This window comes from Ranitomeya imitator, chromosome 2 (genome assembly GCF_032444005.1).
Source record: "Ranitomeya imitator isolate aRanImi1 chromosome 2, aRanImi1.pri, whole genome shotgun sequence".
NCBI classification, from domain to species: Eukaryota; Metazoa; Chordata; class Amphibia; order Anura; family Dendrobatidae; genus Ranitomeya; species Ranitomeya imitator.
This window is the reverse complement of record NC_091283.1, coordinates 264,830,654-264,852,844: the sequence shown is the minus strand read 5'-3', so window position 1 is coordinate 264,852,844 and position 22,191 is coordinate 264,830,654. Positions and strand designations below refer to the sequence as shown.

The 22,191-nt window shown below is 47.1% G+C and overlaps 2 protein-coding genes across 2 annotated transcripts in view; one reads left to right on the top strand and one right to left on the bottom strand.

The window, feature by feature from the left end:
* Positions 1-22,191, bottom strand: part of LOC138663028 (zinc finger protein 773-like) — a 226,464-nt gene that overhangs the window by 44,404 nt on the left and 159,869 nt on the right. The gene's annotated exons all lie outside the window — the stretch shown is intronic.
* LOC138663029 (zinc finger protein 773-like) overlaps positions 18,992-22,191 on the top strand; it is a 42,030-nt gene continuing 38,830 nt past the window's right edge. The window contains exon 1 of the mRNA XM_069749084.1: positions 18,992-19,037. The gene's annotated coding sequence lies outside the window, so the exon portion shown is untranslated. The remainder of the gene's footprint in view (positions 19,038-22,191) is intronic.

Sequence of the window (22,191 nt, the reverse complement as noted above, 5' to 3'; positions counted from 1 at the left end):
GCGCTGGGCAGCTGAAATTTCTTGGAATGATTCAGCCCTGAGGGGGTTGTTCCGCATGGATCTGTCTGACCGTCTGAAAGACGCTCTGGCACTTCATGCTCCTCCTGATACCCTGGAGGATACCATGACTCAGGCAGTTCAAATGGACCGGAGACTCTGTACTAGAGGAATGATGCAGCAAGAGACTTCCTTGTTTTCCAAATTGTGTGATGCTGCACCTGTATCTGAGCCCATGGAGATTGGGTCAGTTTCGGTTATGGAGAAAGAGAGGAGGCGCCGTAGAGACAATCAATTGTGCTTTTACTGTGGAGCCGCTGGACATTGGAAAAGGAACTGTCCATCATGACCTTCTTCTGTGAAACTGTCTGAGAAATGACTGAGTCTGGGCAACAATCGAGGAGCTTGTCCAGACTCCCAGGTACATGTTTTCTCACTTGCCAAAATTGTGCTTCAAGTGGAATTGGAACTTGCTGGCGGTCCTGTGGTTACCACCGCCTTTGTTGACTGTGGTTCTTCTATTAATTTGATTGATGCTCAAGTTGTGACTCGTATTAAGATAGGGACAGTCAGGCTGAAAGACCCTGTTAAAGTTGTGGCTGTTGATTCATCCCCTCTTACCCGGGATGGAATTTGTTTCAGGACTGATGTTTTTTCTCTGAAAGTGGGTTCCACTCATGTAGAAAAATTAAGTTGCTTTGTGATGAATAATCTACCTGCAGGACTGCTACTGGGAATTCCCTGGCTGCAACGCCACAATCCTGTCATTGATTGCGTGGCGGGAGAGATCACTCAATGGAGATGTAAGGGTAATGGTCCGTGTTGTAACCTGGGACCTCTTGTAAACCCAATTAAGTCTGTATCTGTGTCGTCTGTCGATCTGGAGGGTATTCCGGAGTACCTGAAAGACTTCAAAGATGTGTGTTCCGTAAGTGAGGCTGAGGCGCTTCCACCACATCGACCCGGTGATTGTGCAATTGATTTAATCCCAGGAGCCAAATTACCCAAGGCTCGTCTGTACAATTTGTCTGGGCCTGAGTGCCAATCTATGAAAGAGTACATCACAGAGAGCATTTCTGATGACCGAGGGCTTGTTTGAAAATTTGGTCATGCCCTTCAGTCTCACAAACACTCCTGCTGTTTTCCAGAGTTTCATTAATGTTGTTTTTTCTGACCTGATTGGGCGTTATGTTGTCATTTACCTGGATGACATCTTGATATACTCTGAGGACAGTCAGTCACAAAATTAAGAAAACAATATAATGCCAAATAGGATCTCAATTAAATATCATAAACTATCCCAAAATTATGAATCTTTATCGTTAAGATAAGGGGGAGAGGAATACTCTTTCCTCAAAAGGTCCGGCCCCGATATCCAATGGGGAGAGAACCACAATAAGACTAGATTATACCAACTCCCTGCCATGGTATATATACAAACAGTGCGCAGGCGTAATATACACCAGGGGATGAACGTAGGTGCGGGCATCACTACTTGTTCATACGCTTCGGCTGGGATTTTGGAGGAGGCGCGGCATAATGGAAAAGAGCCGGCGAGGCACCCCCCCCCCCCACCCTCTCTCCCCCCTCCCCTGTTTTGTGAGAGAAAGAGATGTCTGGTTGGCTGTAACCATACGCATGCGCTAACAATCTGCAGCGGTGTGGTATGGTTTAATCTTCGGACATCAAAGCATCTAATAAATAAGGGGGAGGTGTGTATTTTGCTGAAAATGAGGTCTAGCCCGAGTGCCTCATCAAAAAGATCACCACGCACTGATCCACCACTATGGTATTTAGACAGGAGGTGCGCAAGCGCAGTCTACATCAGGAGATGTGCGCAGCTGCAGTATGTGAAACTGGAGCATGCGCAGTCTGGGCACGTGAGGGGCGACCCGGAAGCAGCGCGGGTTGTCAAGCGCATCCCCGGAAGTGAAAGGGCAACGGGGACTCGGACGCCATACCGGCGCTGGGGGAGTCTTCTACGGGCCAGTGGGAGCATGCGCGGTGGTATCACACTCACCGGAAATGCGCAGGTAGGGGGTGGGGTGATCTAGTCTGTGGCGACTGTGGCGGAGGGTTTAAAAAGCGGGGAAACTGAGGGCTGCTTGGCCATGACACCGCATCAGGACACACTATGTCAATGAATCTTGCCTCCTGAGGAGCCCGTGGAGGGCGAAACGCGTAGAGGCGCTGTGGTCTGGGGCAAACGACGTACAGAGGGAGATAAGTGCTTATAACATAATACCGGGATATGTGATTGCACACGTACGCATTTGTGGGTGACACTGTTCTACGGGTTCAGCCAGAGTCAATGGGATCTGCCACGACTGGCAATATGTACCTATATAAGACTGTGCCCCAATAAGTACTCCCCAACAAATACGTCAGTATCGATTTGCCTTATGTGTTCTTCATATTTGTTTTTATTCTGTGGGGGTCTAGTGTTACCTTAGTGAAGGAGTATCTCTGTCTAGCCTGCAGTGGGCCCTAGGCTGTGGGTAGTGGGTGTCCCGTGGATATTGTAGGGTGCATCAGTAACCCAGGGACAGCTGCCGCGGAGTGGAGGCGCCAGCACGTTTCCCCGTAGGGTGCCAACCTCCACAGATAGGTAGGCTGTAAGTGTAGTACTCACTAGGGATACATAGCATACGCCATTTTTAAACTTAGTGTTGAGTTTTGAGCACATTGTTTTGTTTTTGTGATTCTTGTCCTTTTTTGTGGTGTGAACCAACGTGTAGGTTCTTTGTATTTATTGACAGTCAGTCACACCATCTTCATTCGGATCTTGTGAGACTCAGGGAGAACCATTTATACGCTAAGCTGGAGAAATGCTCATTCTTTATGCAAGAACTGTCTTTTCTGGGATTAATTGTACCTGGGAATGGGTTCCGCATGGACCTGGGGAAGGTTCAGGCAATTTCTGATTGGGTGCAACCTCATGACCTGAAGGGGTTGCAACGATTTCTGGGCTTCGCTAATTATTATAGGAAGTTCATTAAAGGGTTTTCGCAGGTAGTGAAATCCTTGACGGACCTCACACTCAAAGGGGCGAATGTAAAAAATTGGTCCGTGGCCGCAAAAAATTCCTTTCTGACGCTGAAGAAATGTTTCACTACAGCACCTGTGTTGATACAAGCTGATCCTTCGAGACCTTTTATCGTGGAGGTTGACGCTTTGGAGGTGGGGGTGGGAGCAGTGTGATCTCAGTGCCCATCCACCCTTACTAACCTTAAACCCTGTGCCTTTTTCTCTAAAAAATTCTCTTCAGCTGAGAGAAATTATGATGTCGGCAGCAGAGAATTGTTAGCAATTAAATTGGCCTTCGAAGAATGGAGGCAATTTTTGGAGGGGGCTGTTCATCCCATTACGGTCATCACTGATCATAAAAATTTGGCCTATATAGAGTCCGCTAAGAGATTGACCCCCAGACAGGCTCAGTGGGCACTTTTTTTTTCTCGGTTTCATTTTACCATTACGTTCCGACCAGGGTCTAAATATGTAAATGTGGATGCCTTATCCCGAAGTTTTGATTCAGTGTCCCCTCCAGAACATCCTTCCTCCATTCTTCAACCTGGAGTGGTTGTGGCTGAAGTCTCATCTGAGTTACAGAGGGAGATTTTGGATGCACAAGGACAAGCTCCCAGGAATACACCCCAAGGTAAACTGTACCCGATCATTTCCATCTCACACTTCTGCAAATATTTCATGACCCTGTGTTGAGTGCACACCCTGGGATTGCAGCTACCCGGGGGGCAGTAGCTAGGAACTTTTGGTGGCCTTCTATGGGTACTGATATCAAAAAGTTTGTGAATTCCTGAGGGGTGTGTGCTCGTTCTAAGAGCTCTCTGGTCCGGGCAGCTAGGGAATTGGTAACATAGTAACATAGTAACATAGTTAGTAAGGCCGAAAAAAGACATTTGTCCATCCAGTTCAGCCTATATTCCATCATAATAAATACCCAGATCTACGTCCTTCTACAGAACCTAATAATTGTATGATACAATATTGTTCTGCTCCAGGAAGACATCCAGGCCTCTCTTGAACCCCTCGACTGAGTTCGCCATCACCACCTCCTCAGGCAAGCAATTCCAGATTCTCACTGCCCTAACAGTAAAGAATCCTCTTCTATGTTGGTGGAAAAACCTTCTCTCCTCCAGACGCAAAGAATGCCCCCTTGTGCCCGTCACCTTCCTTGGTATAAACAGATCCTCAGCGAGATATTTGTATTGTCCCCTTATATACTTATACATGGTTATTAGATCGCCCCTCAGTCGTCTTTTTTCTAGACTAAATAATCCTAATTTCGCTAATCTATCTGGGTATTGTAGTTCTCCCATCCCCTTTATTAATTTTGTTGCCCTCCTTTGTACTCTCTCTAGTTCCATTGGTACCTTTGCCAATTCCGGATAAACCCTGGACACATCTGTCCATGGATTTTATCACTGATCTTCTGTCTTCCAAGGGCAACTCTGTAGTTTGGGTTGTGGTTGATAGGTTTTCGAAGCAAACCCATTTTGTGCCGTTACTTGCGTTACCTTCTGCTGAAACCTTTGCTGGCTTGTTTATTCAACATATAGTTCAGTTGCATGGGGTCCCTGTGAAAGTGGTATCTGACAGGGGTGTGCAATTTGTGGCCAGGTTTTGGAGGGCTTTTTGTAAGAAGTTGGGGGTTACGTTGTCATTCTCCTCTGCTTATCACCCGGAATCTAACGGGCAGACTGAACGCACCAACCAGTCGTTGGAACAAATTTTGAGACCCCTTACCTCTTCCAGACAGGAGGACTGGTGTGAGGTTTTACCCATGGCTGAATTTGCGTTCAATTGTCGTATTAATCAGTCTACTGGCAAATCTCCCTTTCAGGTCAATTATGGGTTTGTTCCGCAGTTTGGAGAATTTTCCCGCATGGATTCTGGTTGCTGTGGTGCCAAGGGTTTGGTGCAACAGTTAAGAACCCTTTGGAGGGAGGTTCAGGCGAACATCTCCAAAGTCCAAAAGAGGTACAAACATTTTGCGGACAGGAGGAGGGGGTCAGTTCCCACACTATCTGTGGGGCAGAAGGTGTGGCTGTCTACCCGTAACATTAAACTTAAGATTCCCTCTATGAAGTTGGGCCCCAGGTTTATAGGTCCATACAAGATTATTGAGGTGATCAACCCGATGGCCTATAGGTTACAGTTGCCCACCTCTTTCAAAATTTCTAATGTCTTTCACAGGTCCCTATTAAAACCTGTGGGGATGGTTAGAGAAGATTCTTCATCTAATGTTCCGCCAGTATTGGTAGAGGGTCAGCTGAAGTATGAGGTAGGGCGCATCATTGATTCACTGTGGGTGCGTCGAAGGCTTCAGTACCTAATACATTGGAAAGGGTATTTTATTGAGGATAGGTCATAGGTTCCGGCCAGTTCTGTGCATGCTGATCGACTGGTGCGGGCTTTTCATGCAGAATACCCTGAGAAGCCTGGGGGTCCAGTGGCCCCCCATTAAGGGGGGGTACTGTCATGGTCAGGACATGGTTAATGTCCTATGCTCTCAGGGTTAATGTTGCTAGCCTCTTTTCCAAAATAGGAGGGGTATTTATACTCGCTCCTAACATGGTTTCTCTGTCAGCTATAGATTCTGTTTCTGTCTGTATGCGTGACTTCTGGAGTGTGTGTCCGGCTTGCATAGTGTTATCTTGCTTTCCGTGCTTTACTCTGTTTGTGTTCCTGGCTTACTGAACTTTGGCTTTGCTTCTGACTATCCCCTGCCTCTCTGTTTTGGTACCTCGTAATCTCCTGGCTAAGACATCTGCTTGTTTGATTATTCTTTAGTGCTTGTCCCTTCTCTGTTTCCCCGGTGTCTGGCTCCGCCCCCTTACCTCCTCCCACTGTGTCACATGGTCTAAGGTCCTGTTCATTACCTGTACTGTTGTGAATTCTGTGGCTGAATTCACTCCTGTGGTCACGGGTGGTACTGCGGCTTCTGAGCTTCCTCCCTCAGGTGTTCTGGTGAGCTCGTTGGCTGCTTCATTACTTAACTCCGCCTGATGCTGCTATCCTTGCTCCTTGTCAATGTTTCAGTGTTGGATCTGAGCTTCTCCTGATTGTTCCTGTGACCTGCTGCTCTGTATAGCTAAGTGCCTTTTGTTTTTTTTTGTTGCTTTTTTTCTGTCCAGCTTGTCTTTTGTTTTGCTGGAAGCTCTGAGACGCAAAGGGTGTACCGCCGTGCCGTTAGTTCGGCACGGTGGTTTTTTTTTGCCCCCTTTGCGTGGTTTTGCTTTAGGGTTTTTTGTAGACTGCAAAGTTCGCTTTACTGTCCTCGCTCTGTCCTAGAATATCGGGCCCCACTTTGCTGAATCTATTTCATCCCTACGTTTTGTCTTTTCATCTTACTCACAGTCATTATATGTGGGGGGCTGCCTTTTCCTTTGGGGAATTTCTCTGGGGCAAGTCAGGCCTATTTTTCTATCTTCAGGCTAGCTAGTTTCTTAGGCTGTGCCGAGTTGCCTAGGTAGTTGTTAGGCGCAATCCACAGCCGCTTTTAGTTGTGTTTAGGATAGGATCAGGTGTGCAGTCTACAGAGTTTCCACGTCTCAGAGCTCGTTCTTGTATTTTTGGGTATTTGTCAGATCACTGTGTGCGCTCTGATCGCTAAGCACACTGTGTTTCTGGATTGCCTTCATAACACCTGTCATTAGCAAACATAACACTGTACACTCTGTTTCATGTCAAAGGTCCCGTGGGTTCAGGTTAGTAACTTGGCATCTTTCTCAGCTGCTGTGTGCGGCTTCCCCTGCAGCATTGATACCCGGGCGCCGTGACACCTCCTTCCTCCCACCATGCTGAGTGCCCAGAGACAACTGATCCTACACTTGGACACTCCGAAGAGCTGGTCACTTTTCCATTTATAGATTCAGGCCTTTCACCTGGTCCACTTGAAGCGGGGCAAGATGAGATTCTGTGTAGCGATGCCCAAATATTTGAGCAGCCATGGTCACACAAAAGCGATAGTGGGAACGTGTCACAAGAGATGGATGATGATTAGACACAATTACCAGAAAGTCAGAAGGAGGACCAGGGTGCGGACGAGGTGATGGATGATATAGTAACTGACCCAACCTGGCAGGAGAACATGCAGAGCTAGGACAGCAGCACACAGGGGGAGGTGTTGTGAATTCTGTGGCAGAGCTCCCTCCTGTGGTCACAAGTGGTACTTCGGCTGGTTCTCTCTGTGAGCTTCCGTTGGTGGAGGAGAGTGGTACTGCGGCTTCTGAGTTTCCTTCCTCAGGTGATGTGGTGAAGTCGTTAGGTGCTGCTCTATTTAACTCCACCTAGTGCTTTGATCCTGGCTTCCAGTCAATGTTCTAGTATTGGACCTGTCTCCTCCTGGATCGTTCCTGTGGCCTGCTGCTCTGCATAGCTAAGTTCTGCTTTTGCTATTTTGTTTGCTGTTTTTTCTGTCCAGCATTGCTTATTTGTTTTTTCTTGCTTGCTGGAAGCTCTGGGACGCAGAGGGTGTACCTCCGTGCCGTTAGTTTGGTACGGAGGGTCTTTTTGCCCCCTTTGCGTGGTTGTTTGTAGGGTTTTGTGTTGACCGCAAAGTTACCTTTCCTATCCTCGCTCTGTTCAGAAAGTCGGGCCTCACTTTGCTAAATCTATTTCATCTCTACGTTTGTCTTTTCATCTTAACTCACAGTCATTATATGTGGGGGCTGCCTTTTCCTTTGGGGTATTTCTCTGAGGCAAGGTAGGCTTATTTTCTATCTTCAGGCTAGCTAGTTTCTCAGGCTGTGTCGAGTTGCATAGGGAGCGTTAGGCGCAATCCACGGCTGCCTCTAGTGTATGGTTGGAGAGGATTAGGGATTGCGGTCAGCAGAGTTTCCACGTCTCAGAGTTCGTTCTATATTTTTGGGTTATTGTCAGGTCACTGTATGTGCTCTGACTTCTATGTCCATTGTGGTACTGAATTACCAGATCATAACAGGGAGGGAGGCGTAGCACCCCAACAGGCAGGAAGAAGCAGAGTGGTAGCTGCAGACAGAAGGCGGGCAACTGTTCCCTGTAACACCAACATGACAGAAGTTGCCAGTCCAACTGTTAGGTCTTCCTGAGTCTGGTTGTTTTTTAAAGGCTCTGCCAATAACCCCAAACAGGCCATTTGCACCACCTGCCATGCCCACATCAGCAGAGGTAGCAAAACTACCAGTCTGACCAGACACTTGGCAGCAAAGCACCCAACATTGTGGGCTGAACCCCAAGCCCCAGAAACAGTGTCTGCAGGTGACACCACTGCTTCTTCCACTGTTGTGCGTGCAAGCCAATCTGTCCACGGTGCATGCAAAGATGCCTCCTGCCCTGCATCTGTCATAGCCCACACTCAACTTGCACCATCATCAAGCATGTCCACGTCCTTGTGCCAGTGAAGCCTTAAGTTGTACATACTGGGGAGTCATTGGAACGCAAGCAGAAATACGCAGCAAATGCCGCACCGACTACAGTCCTAAATTCACACATTTCTCATCTGTTTGAGCTCAAAATGTTACCTTTTAGGCTCGTAGAGACGGAAGCTTTCTGGAACCTGATGGTGGCGGCCATCCCAAGGTATTCGGTCCCCAGCTGCCACTATTTCTCCTGGTGTGCCATCCCGGCATTACACAAGCACATGTCCCATATCATTACCCATGCCCTCAACAATGCTGTTACTGGGAAAGTCCTCCTAACCACTGACACAAGGACAAGTGCTTGTGGGCTTTGACGGTACATCTCACTGATGGCACACTGGGTTAACATAGTGGAAGCCGGGACCCAGTCGGACCTTGTGTTGGACACATACTCCCGACGCCGAGGACTGCGGGCACTACATCAATCAGCGTTGCCCCCACAGTCTACAGCTCCTGCACTTCCTCCTCCTCAGCCTTCATCTCCGAAATGACCGCATCAGTCACAAGCTGAAAGCACTGCTGCACTGCCTCAGCCAAGTGGCAACAAGCTGTGCTGAAGCTAATATGCTTAGGTGACAAACCGCACAATGCTGAAGAGTTGTATACAGCTTTGAAAGAGCAGTCAGATCTGTGGCTGACACCGCTGAACCTACAGCCAGGGATGGTCGTGTGTGACAATGGCCGGAACCTGATGGCGGCTCTGAAGCCAGCTGAGCTCACACACATGCCATGCCTGAACCTTGTGGTTCCATAAACATAAACAGCCACACTCCAAAAGTCATATCTTTAGTAAAGAAAAAGATTTATTTCAATCGCAAAAAAGTGCAATAAATTCACCGCAGTCAGGTCAAATGAGGAAGGCAAAGGTGCAAAGGTAACGTTTTGACCCTTATCTTAGGTCTCGCTCTTATGGAAGGTCATGAAGAGAAATTGTGCACAAATGGTACAAGAATCCCGTTAGGGGCTGCGATATGCATTGAGGTAGATGGTAAGCGGCGATGATGCCATAATTAGCTTCACCATCCCGCTGTTCTCAAACGCTCTCTGCTCACAATAAAAGAAGATACATTGCAGGTGGAGCACAATGAGATGGATCACGGAACCATACAGGGTGATTACACACAGCCGAGCCTCATCTCATCCCAACGTTGCTTGTGTGATAATGAGGAAGAGGAGGAGGAGGAAGAACAGGAGCTACTTTCATGCACTATAGACGGTACTACAAGCACTACTGTCATACCGTCTGTTCAGCATGTGGAACGCCTGCCAGGGCTGTGGGGTACTCGGTACCAGGTCCGTTCGTTATTAAAGGGCACGTCACGGTGGCGGCGACCCGGTCCATGGCCCTGGGCGCTCAAGTAAAAGGATAGTCTTTAAAGAGATTTATAAAGTAAGAAATGTTTGTGATGCCACCTGTGGTACTCGGTCAGGGGTGACTGACGCTGCTTAAAGGGGTCCTCTGGGGGTGATGGTACTGCAGCAAAAATGGTATCGCTTCCCACATGTGAAGCTGGGTCCCCAGGGCTCCCAGTGTGTTTGGCAAGGATGATTTCGTGCCGGAAATAAACAGAGGACACAGGGTTGCAGTCTCTTTACCTGGTTTACTGATGTAGACAATTTCAGTCCAGGGTACCAGCAACAGGTGATAGTGTGGTCCAGCCAGCCTGGAGGCAATGACGGATACCTCTCCCAGGTGAGGTTTGTAAGCCTTCCTTCTATCGCTCTTTTGTGAGGTCTTTGCTGCCTGTGGCTCCCTTACAAGGTCCTCTCTCTCCTGTCCTGAGAAAGTACCCCGTATGGTGGGCAATGTGAGCCTTTTTACTGGGTCTCTATCATGACCCAGGCTCTCTGTGTACTACTGCACCTCTGGGTGTGGGTGCGGACAGACTACATAAAGTCTTCTGCCCTCCGGTTCTGCTGTGGGACGTGGAGTGCGACACAGCCTCTGGCCCCCGATGCCCGTTTCCTGCGCTTCAGCTCGGAGGGTGCCCAGTCACAGTTCCCCTCTGAACTTCTTGATTCTCCTTTGCTTCTCGCCTCCACATTTGCTATCATTGCAACCCTTCTGGTTCATTTCAGTTCTGGAGCTGCAGCACCAAACGTGGCTGCACAGCCCCACTCTGCTCACACTCCTCTCTCCTCCACTGTCTCTCTCCAACTAGCTAACTCTTCCTCCAGACCAGAATATGTATATCTGGGAGAAGCTTTCTGAATCTGAGTTCAGAGCTCCCCCTTCTGGCCTGGATTCAGAATGTTTTGCATGTAGATTACCTGTTAAAGGGAATCCTCCTTGCCTCCATGCATGACATCACCCTCTCTGAAAGGAAGGCAACATCACTGTAACAACCGGCTACCTGGGGTGTTACATGTTTATGGCCTGAGGACAGGGAGGAGAAGGAGGAGAACATGGTCAGTCGTCCTCTTGGTGAGAAGACAGAAGTCTTGCCTGTTTCCAGTCTGGCACGCATGGCTGACTTTATGTTGTGCTGCCTTTCCCGTGACCTTCGTATTCTCAAAATTTTGAGTAACAGTCATTACTGGTTGGTGACACGTCTAGACCCACGCTACAAGGAGAACTTTCAATCTCTTCTTTCAGAGGCAGACAGCTGTACTAAAATGGTGCAGTACCAGAAAGCCCTTGTTGCGGAATTATTAAAAAAATTCCCATCTGTAAACACTGGCAGCAGAGGTCACAGTTCGTTGGACAACTAACCAACCAAAGAACGAGAGAGGCAGAGGCAGGGGAACACTGGGAAAGTTCTGGGAGTGTTTCCTCACACCCTCCTATTCCAGTGGCCATGAGGCATAGGGTATTCTCACAAGGAGTGCAAAGTTTTGGAAGATGCTGAGGGAGTACCTTGATGACTGTACGACTGTCCTCCGTGATTCCTCTGTGCCTTATAATTATTGAGTCTCAAAGCTCGACACGTGGCATGAACTAGCACTCTACGCCTTCAAGGTCCTGGCCTACTCTGCTGATAGTATTTTGTCAGAGCGAGTTTTTAGTGCCGCTGGTGGAATTATAACTGATAAGCTCATCCGCCTGACAATTGAAAATGCTGTCAGGCTGACTCCAGAATTTTTTGGGGGAGGTATATTCCCATGCACCTCTTCACATCCACACATGGGTATACGCTTCCTGATTTTGGCTATTTGCTGTTATCCTCCTTCTTCTCATCATCCACCACTAGATCACCAGGGTGAACGTGATCCGTAATGCAACAGCCACGTTACTGTTGGCAAGGGTACTTATGATGCCATTATAAAAAATGTTGACACAGTAGGTTGATGCGTACCCCTCAGGGTGAAATGTTTGTCACCCCATACACTTAGTGTGTGGACATTACAAGTATAGGACACCCCTCCTTTAAACTAGGAAAACATTTTTCGGAGTCCATCCTCCACATTTCTTCCTTGGGTGATTGGAGTGCGTGCAAATTTGGGGCAGATCTTGTATTCACTTCATGGGCAAACTTCATGCAAAAATAAGCATAATGGGAACATTGGTTTCATGTGGCCATCCAGGAAGTCTGTTACAAGTGTTATTGGGGTGTGTTTAACTTTGGTGCAGGGCTGGCCTTTCACTCAATGCATAGGCTAACAGTATGGCGGTACCAAATGAAAAATAATGGGAACTTTGGTTTCTTGTGGCCATCCAGGATATCTGTTCAAAGGGTTATTGGGGTGAATGTAATTTTGGTGCAGGGCAGGCCTTGCATTTAATGCATAGGCTAACAGTATGGCAGTACCAAATGAATAATTTGAACTTGGTTTTCCTGTGGCCATCCATTACGTGGGTTCAAAGGCTTATTGGGGTGCGTGTTACTTTGGTGCAGGGCAGGCCTTGCATTAAATGCATAGGATAACAGTAAAGCAGTATCAAATGAAAAATAATGGGAACTTTGGTTTCATGTGGCCATCCAGGACGTCTGTTCAAAGGGTTATTGGGGTGTGTGCAATATTGGAGGAGGCCTTGCCTTCACTTCATGGGCAAACACTATGGGAGTACAAAATTAATAATAATATGAACTTTGGTTTCATATGGCCATCCAGGAAGTCTGTTCCAGAGTTATTGGGGTGCGTGTAACTTTGGGGCAGGGCAGGCCTTTCATTCAATGCATAGGCAAACACTATGGTAGACCCACCTTCTTATAATGGGAACATAATGGGAACTCTTGAAAGGGTTATTGGGGTGCGTCCTAATTTTTGGCAGCCCAGCCACTCACTGCATAGGCAATAACAGTATAGGAGATCCACTATTTAATACTGGGTTCGAACCCCACCAAGGACAACATCTGCAAAGAGTTTGTATGTTCTCTCCGTGTTTGCGTGGGTTTCCTCCGGGCACTCCGGTTTCCTCCCACATTCCAAAGACATACTGATAGGGAATTTAGATTGTGAGCCCCATCTGGGACAGCGATGATAATGTGTGCAAAAAATGTAAAGCGCTGCAGAATATGTTAGCGCTATATAAAAATAAAGATTATTATTATTTATTATTAATATTGGCCCTTTAAGAATATTAATGCCGCCTGATGCCCCTATAAAAATAGGCTTTGTGACTTTAAGAATCCCTCCTTCATAAATGAAACAAGATGTATCTGATAATGTGTCACACACCACATGGCCAGCTAGGGGTGTTACATGTTACAATTACATTTCCCAGTGAATGCATTTGTATTGGTTGAAAGCAATGTTAAAGTTGAAAAACGCATAAAAAATGCTGCGTGTGAACATAGCCCAAGTGGTGGAAAAACATTTTTTGGGGGGTCCTTTATTTTGCCTTACATGCAAATTATTACCCTGGAAAGGATGTTCCTTAACATATTTCCCAGGAAAATCCATTTTGGCTTCATTTTTGTATGTTTTATTGTGCACCTGTAAAAGTGGTGTCACACTCTGACAACATTGGTCACATCTATGACCGAGGAGTCAGAAATGCTTCTAGGGGTCTTCTCCATGATGTTCCTGTGTCATTTGAGCAGTGTTCCCATTGATTTCTGACGTTTTTAGACCCTAAAAGGACCCCGGGGGATGCGGCAAAATTGCTCGGGTCTCCCATAGACTTACATTGGGCTCGTTGCTCGGCCCGAGTACCCGTGTATTCCAATTTGCTCGACCCAAGCAACGAGCACCCGAGCATTTTAGTGCTCTCCCATCACTAAACTACACACACAGGAATTGGTGTCAAGTGTGCAGTATATAATATAATATATATCGGGATATGAAAAGAATAGTTACCCGATTTGCTATTAATAAACTATGTGTTTTTATAGTAGAAATGTAACATAGTAACATAGTTAGTAAGGCCGAAAAAAGACATTTGTCCATCCAGTTCAGCCTATATTCCATCATAATAAATCCCCAGATCTACGTCCTTCTACAGAACCTAATAATTGTATGATACAATATTGTTCTGCTCCAGGAAGACATCCAGGCCTCTCTTGAACCCCTCGACTGAGTTCGCCATCACCACCTCCTCAGGCAAGCAATTCCAGATTCTCACCGCCCTAACAGTAAAGAATCCTCTTCTATGTTCGTGGAAAAACCTTCTATCCTCCAGACGCAAAGAATGCCCCCTTGTGCCCATCACCTTCCTTGGTATAAACAGATCCTCAGCGAGATATTTGTATTGTCCCCTTATATACTTATACATGGTTATTAGATCGCCCCTCAGTCGTCTTTTTTCTAGACTAAATAATCCTAATTTCGCTAATCTATCTGGGTATTGTAGTTCTCCCATCCCCTTTATTAATTTTGTTGCCCTCCTTTGTACTCTCTCTAGTTCCATTATATCCTTCCTGAGCACCGGTGCCCAAAACTGGACACAGTACTCCATGTGCGGTCTAACTAGGGATTTATACAGAGGCAGTATAATGTATAAATATAAATATAGTATAGTATAAATATAAATATATAATATTATATATAAATATATAATATATATATATATATATATATATCATAAATATATAATATAATATATATATATATATATATAATATATAATATTATTATATAATAAATATAATATATAATATAAATATATAAATATAAATATAGTATAAATATAAGTATAGTAAAGTATAAATATAAATGTATGAAAACTGTATTATTATTATTATACATTTTTATAGCGCCATTTACTCCATGGTGCTTTACATGTAAATACGGGCAGATATAGACAAATACATTAAACATGAGCAAAAAACAAGGCACACGGGTACATAAGGAGGGAGGACCCTGCCCACGAGGGCTCAGTCTGCAGGGGATGGGTGATGAGACACTAGGAGAGGGTAGGGCAGGTTGTGCGGCAGTTCAGTAAGTTCAGGATCACTGCAGGCTGTAGGCTTGTCGGAAGAGGTGCTTCTTCAAGTTCTTTTTGAAGGTTTCTAAGGTAGGCGAGAGTCTGATGTGTTGGGGTAGAGAATTCCAGAGTATGGGGGAAGCACGGGAGAAGTCTTGGATGCGGTTGTGGGAAGAAGAGATGAGAGGGGAGTAGAGAAGGAGGTCTTGAGAGGATCGGAGGTTGCGTGTAGGTAGGTACCGGGAGACCATATCACAGATGTATGGAGGAGATAGGTTGTGGATGGCTTTGTATGTCATTGTGAGGGTTTTGAACTGGAGTCTCTGGGCGATAGGAAGCCAGTGAAGGGCTTGACATAGGGGAGTGGCTGGGGAATAGCGGGGAGACAGGTAGATTAGTTGGGCAGCAGAGTGTAGGATGGATTGGAGTGGTGCCAGAGTGCTAGAGGGGAGTCCAGAGAGTAGGAGGTTGCAGTAGTTGAGGCGGGAGATGATAAGGGCATGCACTAGCTTTTTGTGGTGTCGCGGTCAAGGAATGCGCGGATCCGGGAAATATTTTTGAGTTTTAGACGGCAGGAGGAGGCAAGGGCTTGGATATGAGGCTTGAAAGAGAGGGCAGAGTCGAGGATCACCCCGAGGCACCGGGCGTGTGGGACTGGGGAAAGTGAGCAGCCGTTGACATTGATGGATAGGTCTGGTGGAGTGGTAGAGTGAGATGGGGGAAAGATGATGAATTCTGTTTTGTCCATGTTCAGTTTTAGAAAGCGAGCAGAAAAGAAGGCTGAAATAGCAGACAGTCAGTGCGGGATTTTGGTAAGTAAGGAGGTGAGGTCAGGTCCGGATAGGTAGATCTGCGTGTCATCAGTGTAGAGATGGTACTGCATTCCGTGGGATTCTATGAGCTCTCCCAGGACAAAAGTTTAGATGGAGAAGAGTAGGGGTCCTAGAACAGAGCCTTGAGGAACACCGACTGACAAGGGGCGAAGTGAGGAGGTGGTGTGGGGGAGGGAGACACTGAATGTTCGGTCTGTCAGATATGACGAGACCCAGGAAAGGGCCAAGTCTGTGATGCCAAGAGATGAGAGGATTTGTAGCAGAAGGGAGTGGTCCACAGTGTCGAAGGTAGAAGACAGGTCCAGGAGAAGGAGGACAGTGTAGTGTTGCTTGCTCCTGGCAGTTAGTAGGTCATTGGTGACTTTAGTTAGGGCAGTTTCAGTTGAGTGATGGGAACGGAAGCCAGATTGTAACCGATCAAAGAGGGAGCAGGAGGAGAGGTGGGAGGACAGTTCAAGATGGACGTGTTGCTCCAGCAATTTGGAGGCATAAGGGAGAAGAGATATCGGGCGATAGCTAGACACAGAGGATAGGTTGAGGGAGGGCTTTTTGAGGATGGGTGTGATCTTGGCATGCTTGAAGGATGAGGGGAAGACACCTGTTGTGAGTGAGAGGTTGAAGAGGTGCGTTAGGGTTGGGATGAAGACCGTGGAAAGGTTAGGGATGAGGTGGGACGGGAGCGGGTCGAGCATGCAGGTGGTGAGGTGTGATCTTGACAGGAGGGTGGAGAGCTGATCTTTTGTCAAGGTGGAGAAGCTGGTTTTGGAGGAGCAGGGTTGAGCAGCTAAGAGGGGCAGTGGGCGCTGTGAGCCAAAGCTTTCTCTGATCGTATCGATCTTCTGTTTAAAGAAAGAGGTGAAGTCTTCAGCAGAAATGAGGAGGGAGGAAGGAGGTGCTGGGGGGCGGAGTAGAGAATTGAAAGTGTTGAAAAGCTGTTTAGGGTTGTGAGACAGGGAGGATATGAGAGATGAGAAGTACGTTTGTTTTGCGGCAGTGAGCATAGACTTGAAGCTGGCAAGGGACTGCTTGTATGCAGTGAAGTGGTCGGCAGAGCGGGATTGCTTCCATCTCCGCTCAGCGATCCTGGAAGCCCGTCTCAATTCTTTGGTCAGGCTGGTCAGCCAGGGCTGCCTGTTGAGTGTACGAGTTTTGCTATGCATGAGCGGGGCGGACGAATTGAGTGTTGCTGTTATTGTGGTGTTATAAAAAGTGGCAGCAGCATCTGTGTCATGAAGGGAGGCTATGTCTGTGAGAGGGAGAAGGGACTCCGAGAGTGATTGTAAGTTGAGATGTTTCAGATTTCTGCGAGGGAGTTTGTGGAGTGTGGGTTGCACACTAGGAGAGGAGAGGGAAGAGAATGTCAGTAGGTTGTGGTCAGACAGGGGGAGAGGGTGTGTTAATGAGATTAGTAATGGAGCAGAGGCGGGTGAAGATGAGGTCCAGAGTGTGGCCTTCTTTGTGAGTGGCCTCAGAGGACCATTGAGTGAGGCCAAAGTAGGCAGTCAGTGATAAAAGTTTGGAGGCAGCTGAGGTGGAAGTGTCAATGGGGATATTAAAATCACCCATGATGATAGTGGGGATGTCAACAGAGAGGAAATGAAGTAGCCAGGTGGTGAAGTGGTCGAGAAAGGTGGAAATGGCTAGTCCTGGGGGGCGGTAGATGACAGCCAGCTGGAGGTTGGAGGGGGAATAGATGCGGACAGAGTGCACCTCAAACAAGGGAAGAGTAGCGGAGGGTGGTAGCGGGATTGGAGTGAAGGAGCAGGTGTCGGACAGGAGCAAGCCAACTCCTCCACCACATTTGTTGCTGGGGCGAGGGGTGTGAGAGAGGTGGAATCCGCCATAGGTGAGCGCAGCTGGAGAGGCCGAGTCAGAGGGGGTGAGCCAGGTTTCAGTGAGGCCGAGGAAGGAGAATTTGTTGGTGATGAAGAGGTCATGGATAAATGGCAGTTTGTTGCCATATAAATATGACAATGACATTTATGAAAGTATTAGAAGTATGTTAAAAATGTTTAAATAATTAAGATCCCCAATGAACAGACCAATAAAATGTATTATGAATATGACAATAAACTGTTATAATAAATAATACAATTTATGAAGTCACAAAAATACGATTTCGCTGAGACCATTTGGAGTAAGTTGTTCAGTTTATAAATCCAAAAGATTTCTTTCCGATGTAGTTGTCCAATGCGATTCTGAGCCTGTGGGCGAATCTCCTCTGTGGGGAATATTTTCCGTTGTTTGTCATCTTTATTGTGTTTGATGGTGCAGTGGCGTGAAAGCCCATGTTTGAGAAAACCCTATTGGATCTTGGGACGGTGTGAGTTCAGCCTTTTGTGGGGGGTTGGGACGTCCTTCCCACATATACATTCTGACATTAGCATATAATCACATAGATGACAGAACTGGTGGAACATGACATGGGACTTTTCATAGGGAAAATTTCACCTGTACAAATAAGGGTAAATTCAGAGAGACCATGGCAGATCACAAGACAACAAAGACAATTTGTCAGATCGCATGTAATGACTTTATTCGGAAGATGCCACTTTTAGTGAATCTTCCATCTTCTTTTTTATCTTTCTTGGTGCTAGGACATTTTTTAATGACGGAGCTCTATTCGAAATGTCAAAAGCGGATTGCTAGGTAATGTTATTCCCACTCCAGCTGTCTGACATGCTCACCATGCTCCTCCAGAGAACGTGAGTAACTCAATATATCATCCAGGAAAATTACCACAAATCTACCAATCAGTGAGAAAAATATAATTAATGAAATTTTCAAAGACTGCTGAAGCATTGGTTACCCCGAATGGCAGCATCAAATGTTCAATCTGCCCCTCAGGTGTATTGTGTGCGGTCTTCCATCCGTCACCATGGCGTATACGTATAAGGTTATCTGCCCCTCTTACGTTAAGTCTGTAAAACCATTTATCTCCAGGTAATTGGCTAAACAGGTCAGATATAAGGGGTAAAGGATCGGGAAGGTGAGCTGTGATTTTATTACTCTCTCTGAAGTCCAAGCATGGACGCCGCCCTCCATCCTATTAACAAAACCCCCACAGCGACTGGAGAGGTGCATGGCCGTATATGACCCTTAGCTGGACACTGGAAGGGGTAAATAAGCGAGATTTCGGCATTTTAGCTCCTGGTGTGGAGGCGATAGCACAATCATATGCCGCCATATACCAGACGTCCGGTAACCGGTAATAATTCCCTCATGTGTGGGGTCTATTTGTCTCCAGAGAAATCACACGTTACATTCCACACATAACATTGTGTAGAAAAGGCGGCGCGAGGTAATTGTGCCAGTAGTGAGGGCGAATAATGGCGGAAATGTCACTGACTGAGGAGAAGTCTCCATGTAGCCTCTTCACTGCGGATCACGTGACCCCTGACTCCTCCCTCCTGTGACCTCATCACAGGTCCTGTGCGCACAAAGCAGCCATATATGTGGAGTGCGGCTCTGCAGGTGGAGGTATGTGGAGATTCCCCATTACTGAGTGCGGGGGAAATTAACCCCTTCTGCACTGAGACTCTTTATAAGAATCATAACGTTGTTGTTCTGTTTCCTGTAATAGATACATACGAGCCAACTATGGAGGACATGAAGTGAGGGAGCGGATTGTTCTCCTAGTACAGGGCCCCTTTCTTGGCCCCACACAGTGTAATGCCCCCATTATGCCCTGTAAGCAGGGTTCTGCCCCACACCCAGCTGCCTCGGGCACTTTACCATCAGCTGGTACCTCAGATTCTTCCCCGCACCCCTTTCCTTTTCTTGGCGCCAAATCTGTTCTGCCTTTGGGGCTCCGGCCTTTATAATATCAGTAACTGCATCATCAAGGTCTCCTGACCAGGTGCACCCTCTAGACTCTTCCCTCCGGAAACCCTCCCTCTTCCCATTGATGTCACATGGTCCCGTCTGGACGGCAGATAGCAGTCTTTTTGTACAAATGCAGCACAGCCCTGAGGAGTCTTTTTTATGACTCTCCTTTTTACAGCCCTTATGTAATATATATGATGCCGCTCACACAGTATAATGTTTCCATAGTACTGGCATCTCTCGTAAAAAAGGTATTTTCACACTACCGCCATACCCCCACACACAGTATAATGTTCCTACAGTACCGCCATACCACACACACAGTATAATGTTCCTACAGTACCGCCATACCCACACACACACAGAACAATGTTTCCACAGGACTGGCATCCCCCTCACACACAATATAATGTCCCCACAGTACTATCATCCACCCACTTTCTAATGTTCCCACAGTACTGCCCCCTACATGCACAATATGGTACCATCCACGTCACTAACTACCTCCAACCACCGACAATTAATAAAATACTCACTTAGCCTCATTCTTGGGGAAAATACTAATGAACCCAGGATCTATGAGATATTTACCATACAATAGTTGGATAGGCAGGAGTGTATCATCCAAAACAGTAGCCCACTTGGTTGCTGTGATGCCTATGCATTGACAGGGCTCACTGGGGTGTGGTATTGTTCACCCTCTCCTTCCCATTGGAGCGCCCCCAGACACAGGGCCACGCGTTTCGGTACCGGGCCTCTCTGGTTCGGTTCTGAGGCTGTCACGGTGGCTAGACCCGGTCTGCGACCCTGCTAAGGGGCGTCCAATGAAAGTAGTGGAACAGTCTGTCAGGGGTTCGTGACGCCACCTGTGGTGTTCGGTCAGGGTGACCGACGCTGCTATGGGGTCCGCTGGGGTGATGGAATGGCAGCCGGATGGTATACCTTCCCACAGGTGAAGTATGTCCCCATGGCTTCCTGGTGGTGTAGGTGGCGATGGTGTGAGGTGCAGTCAATAATGAGGACACAAGGTTGCAGTCTCTTTACCTCTTTACTGAAGGCTTCAGGATCCTCAATCCAGAGTACGTTTAACAGGGCTCTGAGACCGGCCGGTCCGATGGGCACATCCAGAGTTTCCTTCGCAGATGGAAATCGTTGCCTACCACTAGCGCCTGTGTGTTGTAATCCTACCCTGCTGAGCATTCGGAATAGTCCTCACAACTGCTGTTCTCGTTTGTTCGTTCTCTACAGCTCTCTCTCGTTCTCTTTAGTTCCAGATGTTACTAGTTTCTCGTCCCCCAGGTATATTATGGCTAGGACGCACCCGTATGACGGGAAGGCTTGGAGGTCTTCCGGGACCCTAGAGACGCCCCTCTCCCAATGTTGCCCCCTATGTCTTCTTAGGAAATTTAAGGTAGACAGCCAACCTATAATTAACTGTCCAGCGGAGTTTGAAGTAAGGCCTAGAGTCAGTTACTCCTATGGTGTTCCGGCCACCGACTACACGCCTCAGTAAGATGTTGCCTCTCTCTCTCTTGGCACGACTCTTACTGGCTCTCCTTTGTGCTTGATCTCGTTTACACGGTTCCACAATATCCTTCCCTTCATGTCTCTTTCTTAGGATACCGCCGCAGGGTGTGCAGGCGCGGTTCTGTTACGTTCTGATCTGTTCGCTAGGCACCTGCCAGGTTCCCACGCCTGACAGGGACCCCCCTGTGCCTTCTCCCTGCAACACCCCCTTCCACGGGATGTTGCTTGAATACAACCCAGTCAGCTTCTGACTAACTTCCTCCCCAGCCCCTAGTTTTACCAGTGTGAGGAGTGGCCCAATAAATAAAGCCTTTTTCTCCCCCTAGTGGCCGGAGTGTGAAGTGTAATGTGTTCTGGTGATACCTGGTCAGGAGAACTCCTTAGTGCCATCAGACGTACCACAACTCGCCTTAGCGGCAGAGTGCCATACTGCAACGACCAGGTCTCTGGGGCGCTGCACCATCATCACAATTTCAGTGATATCCACACTTCTATGACATAGTAACATAGTTAGTAAGGCCGAAAAAAGACATTTGTCCATCCAGATCAGCCTATATTCCATCATAATAAATCCCCAGATCTACGTCCTTCTACAGAACCTAATAATTGTATGATACAATATTGTTCTGCTCCAGGAAGACATCCAGGCCTCTCTTGAACCCCTCGACTGAGTTCGCCATCACCACCTCCTCAGGCAAGCAATTCCAGATTCTCACTGCCCTAACAGTAAAGAATCCTCTTCTATGTTGGTGGAAAAACCTTCTCTCCTCCAGACGCAAAGAATGCCCCCTTGTGCCCGTCACCTTCCTTGGTATAAACAGATCCTCAGCGAGATATTTGTATTGTCCCCTTATATACTTATACATGGTTATTAGATCGCCCCTCAGTCGTCTTTTTTCTAGACTAAATAATCCTAATTTCGCTAATCTATCTGGGTATTGTAGTTCTCCCATCCCCTTTATTAATTTTGTTGCCCTCCTTTGTACTCTCTCTAGTTCCATTATATCCTTCCTGAGCACCGGTGCCCAAAACTGGACACAGTACTCCATGTGCGGTCTAACTAGGGATTTGTACAGAGGCAGTATAATGCTCTCATCATGTGTATCCAGACCTCTTTTAATGCACCCCATGATCCTGTTTGCCATGGCAGCTGCTGCCTGGCACTGGCTGCTCAATGTAAGTTTATCATTAACTAGGATCCCCAAGTCCATCTCCCTGTCAGATTTACCCAGTGGTTTCCCATTCAGTGTGTAATGGTGATATTGATTCCTTCTTCCCATGT